Here is a 7,002-nt window from a genome sequence, read left to right as displayed (position 1 = left end):
TCGGGTTAACGACTTAAATACTTCATTGGGATTGTGAAGCCAGACCAATACTACTTTTATCGTAGTTGTGTGATCTGATCTTGCATCTTCTATCGTACGAGTACAATCTTTGATTGGCTTGAGATCTTTAGAGTTCTCCGATAGGCAAGATAAAGAAGTCACAAACATCTTCGTCTCACTGTTTGTGATTCCTTGACAAACCGCCTGTGTAGTCAGGAAGGATTGTTGTGAGGTGATTGATTAATCTAGGCTGTTCTTCGGGAATATAAGGCTGGATTATCAATTGGTTCATGTTACCTTGATTTTACATCAAAAGACGGAACAAGGTTAGGGATTATCTGTGGGAGACAGATTTATTCCTCTATAGACTTTTCTGTGTGAGACAGAGCTGTTTATTTATCAAGTCTGTGATTTTGGGTTACATCAACTCTTTGTTGTGGGTGAGATCAGTAAAGGGAATCAAGTGTGCAGTGTCCTGCTGGGATCAGAGGCGTAGGAGTACAACTGTACCTTGTATCAGTGGGAGATTGGTAGGGGTTCAACTATAGATCAGTCAGAAGTTAGTTTGCAGTAGGCTAGTGTCTGTAGCGGCTTAATACAATGTGTATTCAATCTGGACTAGGTCCTGTGGTTTTTCTGCATTTGCGGTTTCCTCTTTAACAAAACTTCTGGTGTTTGTGTTATTTCTTTTCCGCATTATATTTTGTATAATTGAAATAATACAGGTTGTGCGTTGAAGTTTAATCAGTTGGAGATCCAATCTTGTGATTGTTGATTTCATTGATTAACACTTGGATATTGGTCTTTGGTATCATCCAAGTTATTCGTTGTATTTGATTATTAGACTCGCTATTATTTTAGCTTGAGTAAATCAAATCAAGTGAAGAGGTAATAAATCCTTGAGATACTTTTTATCTAGATTGAGTCTGACTGTCTAGTTGATTCTCTAGTTAAGTATTTCGGAGTTAGTCCATACAGATTGCTAATTGAAATATTGGGTGGTGTTGTTAGACCTCCACTTTTTCACTAACTTCATGTCCAACAAATTGATCTTCTCTGAAATCTTGCAATTGAATGGACACCGTTTATTTCTCAAAACTTCTTTTATTGATCTCTAACAAAAACAAAAACAAAAAAGAAGAAAAAAAAACATCTTTCCCTTATTAATCTCTTACCCAAATCTCCAATATCTCCAAAAACCGGCTTATTGGCTTATAAACACATGTATATTTCACAGATCGTACAATTGAAAGTACCAAAAAAAACAAATTTTCAAAATTTGGGTTATTTGATGAATTGAGGATAGGGTTAGTGGAACGCAAAGAAGGTCGAGGAAAAAACGAGAACTTACTACAATTGTTTTGACTGAAAAGAGAGCTATATTTGCAAATATACAATTAATCCTCTAGATACATGTTGGGCACGTGTTCACCAGGCGTTAGCATATAAGAACACGTGGAGTGAGAGCCCCAGCTAGGCATTGACCAGACATCCATACTACTTCGATTCAGTACATTAGATTGAACCAGCTCTAGGTAAAGTACAAGGCCAACCACTAAACCGGTTACTTAGTTTGACCAAATTACGATGTTACATCTTCATTTGAAACTTTTTTTTCTTTTTTTGATATTCTAAAGCCGGATTTTATCCAGCGGGTTGGATTAGCTCCGCTGTTAGGTCCAACACTGTCGATCACCAATACAAACAATCGCATAGGCCACACTTAAATAGTGTGTTAATAGGCCTTTAGTCATGGATTTCTTTCACTCTAAAATTGTTATGGTAGGAGGCATAACAATAGGATACCTTTATGGTTGCATAAATTTTGAGTGGTTATTTTACATGATTTTCCATTACCATATCATATAACCGTGTCCATATGATGCCCATTTTTTTTTTTTTTGTAATAAAGCCTTTTTTTTCCTACAACCATTGCCGTAAAATCCTTATAAACACACAACTTGATTTTAACGTGGCTAGAGTTTGTTGTAAGGCCACATGAATCTATTTTAATCATTACCTTCGTTATCTTTAGGCTCATCAAGTATGGTTTCGATGTGGCTACTTTGTACCCTGATACCACGTGAAATTGTTTTACCACGGCAATTTCTATCATTCAAACACGCAAAAAAATCTTTCAACATTGCCAGTTCATGACATATAGCTACATCGAATCTATAGCATGGCCAATCTATGACTTATAGTTATACTAAATTTATAGCACCGTGACTAAGTACTTTACAGGTGGACACGTAAATCATGTAAACGTGGCTATTGTTTGCCTTCTGGACACAAGTAATGATTTTTAGCCACTCAAAATATGTAGCTCAGTCAGTCATTTGGCCATGGTGACCATATTTCATATTTAGCCACCGGAAGCCAGTTGCGGTCACTCATTTATATCATACGCAGCCAAATTAATATTGATAATCATCGTTGCAAAACAATAATTGGTCCAAAATACTTTTTATTAATCATATGATAAACCTCTCATATGTCTGATCAGTCGTGCAAAATCTTAAAACATAAAATATTCAATTGGCGATTCAAAAAGTCTGAACATTCGCAGTCTAAGGTACTATTTCTCTCAATGACTCTTGCTGGTTCTCTGAGCATTCATAGCTGGAGATTTCTTGTTCTTCATCTACTTAGCCTTTGGGGTCAGCACCATGTTCATTAGGATCTACAAGTGGCTATATCTGCAGCAAAAACCTGTTTTGGTAAATATACATGCACATAAAGATTCAAATACTGCACGCAGTGCAAAAGGTTCAAAAACAACTGTTGCCTTGGAAGGTTGTACATAAATTCTGAACCTATATAGTTACCACATGGATGCCACAAAGAACAATTGCTGCCTCCTCTACTTCATGAGCTATATCCATTACAGGGATATGAACATATTATATTGCTTCACAGAGTTGTTAAAATGTTTCATCGCCAAATACAACAGACTATGGAATAAAGCAACTTACAATAGAGCAAGAGGTCGCAAGTGCTTTTGGCCAAGCTACGAAACTCTGATGCAATCATCATGAAGTGGAACTCCATGCATTATCTTTTTTGCTGCTGATTGATGAAAAGTAACTGCAAAGATGTTCCTTAGTGAGGTATGGGCCAGTTTGCATTCCCCAGTCTACAAAACATATAGGATATAATAGCGTCAACAGATTCAAATCTCAAAACAGTATGGATTTAAATATCTGCAAAAAGAACATACCACTGGGAGTCTAGTTTTGAATTTCGATTCCGTAGATTGAGATATCTCTTGAGAGTTAGCGCACTGATGCTTGGAAGCAAAAGACATATGTTTAGTTACATCAGATTTCTGCCTTTCAGTCAGATACTTATGTCTGCTAGGGGACTTCTGCATAGCAAACTTCTCTTGAACTGGGGATCCCTGGGTAAGAAGAGGAGACACCGGTCTAGGTCCATCTGATGTCTAGATGCAGGAGATCTTTGTGTAGTTGCAGCAGCTGAGTGATGAGTTTAAGAAGGTTTCTGCAGAGTGCAGTTGACATTGCAAATAGATATTAGTTACTTCAGTGTTGCTAAAAAGAAAATATAGTTTAAATTTTTAGAAGATGTTAAACATGCTTAATCAAAAATGCTGCCAATAAGTAGCTACATAATAAACTACTCTTGCATTCAGTCAATGTAATTAATTCAAGCACTATTTTTTCAGGTAACCAAGTATCTATGACATAGCTTATAAAACATATCTTTGGAGCAGAACATACTATGTCATCTGATTCAACTGCAACAGAATATCAATGATCAGATTTAATGTTGAGTTACATGATAACTAGAAACCACAGTCACAAATACACGATGTTTACAAGAACACTAACAAAAGGCATAAATAGTGATGTGGATGTGTATCTATGTCTCTATTTGATCACACCCACTTGCAAGAGCAGAAAGGACATCACAGAAAACATAATACAAGTAGCCTCAAAACATGTGATGCGCAATATAAAATGGTGAAGAATTGACTATATCAGGTTCAGAGAGAACAGATCATACCGTGCTTGAGGTGTCTCTTCCATCCATTGCAAAAAACATGCCATCATAGGAGAAGAAACTAGCCGTCGCATACCTAAACCTGAGGTGGAAAATGAACTCAATAAAATACAAAACCACGACATGTCATACTGAAAAGTGAAAGCATAATGCAATTACAAGATGCAATCTGATTCCTGATAACTACTTTGCCCGAGGTTCTTATAGGACTCCCGGAAACCAGCATACACACTTGTATTGTATTGCATTTACAAGATTTCTATAAGAACATCTCAAACTCGAGCCAACCTGAACCATCAACAGCTTGGCAAACAGCTTCTTTACCAGCACCAAGAACAGCCTAGCTCTCTGCAAGAATATTTTTTTTTCATGTTTAAGTGTGGAAACATAAATACAAAGACCACAAAACAAAGCCCTAAATTTCAAGATAGTACTATCAAGAAGGCACAAAGTCCATAATACAAAAATTTGATTGAACATGTTAGTAAAACATAAAATCAGTAACGACAATGTTACCTTGTTGTTTCCTGCCTCAGGTTCAAACTTCAAGATTCAAAATCTTCACACCTTCAGGTTCTTTCCAGTATTTCCCTGATTTTTTGGTCAATAGACGACAACAAAACCCATGAATTCTTACCACCATAACTGATTTGAATCACACAAAACCCTTTGAACATGTCAACTCCAACTCAAATTCAAACAACAATCGAAACCATCAACAACATTTCTCTGTTCATCTGACTTCTTAGGATGTTTGCTGTTTGCATTCCAATTATCAGTAGGTTTCTCATTATCCTCTATCTCCTGAATGACAATTGTTTCAGAAAGCACAAAAGCATGTCAGGTTTGGAAAAGTCAGCTATGAATATCATAAATCTTTCGCTAGTAAAACACATCACTAACCCATTATCCCCATAAACTCAAATCTCATTCCACAACAGCTTCATTATTTTACTTTCAACAAAGAAAAACACAACGAAAAGTACAGAACAGAATAAATAAGTGATTTTACCTGCACTCTTGCCTGATGGAAACATATCAAGATCCTCACCATCATCCTCAAGGTACTCATCATTATCAGAATCATACTTGAATTCCTCAGAGTCCCTATCCTCCCCAGAAATACCATCCATAGAGTCACTAACACAAGTTAAGGCAATCCAATATCCACAAATTCACACAAAACATCTCAAAATAACGAAAACTAAAAGATTTATCTACAAAACAAACAATCAAAAGGATACCATTCATCATCATCATCGTATTCTTCATGTCCAGAATCAGCATCACGTCCAAGATAATAACCAGTTAGATGACACTCCGAGGACCATGCAATCCCATGAATCATGCGTTCCTGCTAATCCTACTTAATCGATCAATCAAATTAATGAAAACCCACAATTGAAAATCACAAATTGATAAAAAGGGGCGAAGGTATTTAGGGTTAGGAGAATTTACCAATGATGAGAAGGACTTTGTTAGGACCATGACCATGAGTTCTGTAAAAAATCTTAATCCAATTCTGGATTCCTTCTACTCACATTACATAACGGCATCTTCTTGTTCTTCTCGGATTCAATTGAAAAGCAAATCAAACCTTCAGCTAAATTTTTGTGAGAGACGAAGAAATTCTGATTTTTGAAACCCTAATTTTTCATCTATCTCCTGAAACCCTGATTTCTTAATCTCTCGAATACTCACTAGAACTTTGCAGATCCATATGGAAGAAGTAAATATCAAGAACACGCATTAGATTTGCAGAAGAAAAAAGAAGAGAGAGAGGCGGAGGCGGAGGCGGAGAAAGTAAAGAGATGAAGTAAAAATGGGGGGCAGTCGCGAGATGTATGGGTAAGAGTGTGGTGATCCACACATGATATTGATCTACGGCCGTTAGATTAAAATTTGGACAATCCCATTGGTTTAAATAAAGCATACGGATTGAAAAGAAAGCACAAAATTTGGTAAACCAAACGGGACTGCGGACCGTTAGATTGGCTTTTGATCCGCATGATTTGATTTCGTTAAATTTGGTTCGTTGGATTAGTAATAATCGTCGCTCAAACCTTAAATCAACCTTTTTCTAGCGACTTCGAGAAAGAAAGTGGCTCCGAGCCCGAAACCTGGCCGAGAGTAGACTACTATAAATCGGAAAATTGGTAAGAACGATGAATCCAACCATTCATAGGCAAGATTTCATTGGAATATTCTCTGAAACCTTAAACAAACCCTTTTATAGCGACTTCGAGAAAGTGGCTTTGAACTCGAATCTGGCCGGGAGTAGATTACTATATATCGGAAACTTCGTAAGAACGATGAATCCAACCATTTATAAGTAATATTCTATCGAATATTCTCTGGAACCTTAAACAAACCCTTTTCTGGCGACTTCGAGAAAGAAAGTCGCTCCGAGCTTGAAACATGGTTGGGAGTGGACTACTATAAGTCAGAAACTTCGTAACAACAATTAATCTAACCATTCATAGGCAAGATTCCATCAGAATATTCTTCGAAACCTTAAACAAACCCTTCTCTAGAGGATTTGAGAAAGTGGATGTGGGAGGGTTCTGACTTCGGACTTAACATGATACATCATCGAGATCGATATATATGAAGCTCGGTGTCGATTCGAACTTCAAATGTGGTATAACGACATACAAACTATGAACCACGAAGCTTTGGGAGGGTTCTGACTTGAAACTTATCAGGATACATCATCGAAATCGATAAATATGAAGCTCAATGTCGATTCGAACTTCAAATTCGGTATAACGGTATACAAACTATGAACCACGAAGCTACGGGAGGGTTATGCCTTCAAACTTAGCATGATACACCATCCAAATCGATAAATATGAAGCTCGGTGCCGATTCGAACTTTAAATCTGGTATAACGATATACAAACTATGAACCACGAAGCTCCGGGAGGGTTCTGACTTCAGACTTAACATGATACATCATCAAAATCGATAAATATGAAG

The 7,002-nt window shown here is 36.9% G+C and overlaps 1 long non-coding RNA gene across 6 annotated transcripts; it reads right to left on the bottom strand.

Moving 5' to 3' along the window:
* Positions 1-2,436: 2,436 nt before the first annotated feature.
* On the bottom strand, positions 2,437-5,818 carry LOC113280844. Of its 6 annotated transcripts, none has more exons than XR_003325801.1 (9): positions 5,482-5,818; positions 5,268-5,389; positions 5,036-5,163; positions 4,540-4,827; positions 4,312-4,371; positions 4,027-4,105; positions 3,221-3,501; positions 2,976-3,136; positions 2,437-2,699 (listed from the first exon to the last, which is right to left on the bottom strand). It is a non-coding gene; the product is annotated as an uncharacterized LOC113280844 (long non-coding RNA). The 6 variants fall into 6 exon arrangements; XR_003325803.1 differs by having other exon boundaries at positions 4,183-4,371; positions 5,268-5,386; XR_003325805.1 differs by having other exon boundaries at positions 2,437-2,712; positions 5,268-5,386.
* Between the last annotated feature and the right edge of the window lie 1,184 nt (positions 5,819-7,002).

Source organism: Papaver somniferum, chromosome 5, assembly GCF_003573695.1.
Source record: "Papaver somniferum cultivar HN1 chromosome 5, ASM357369v1, whole genome shotgun sequence".
Taxonomy (NCBI): domain Eukaryota; kingdom Viridiplantae; phylum Streptophyta; class Magnoliopsida; order Ranunculales; family Papaveraceae; genus Papaver; species Papaver somniferum.
This window is presented reverse-complemented; position numbering and strand designations above follow the sequence as displayed.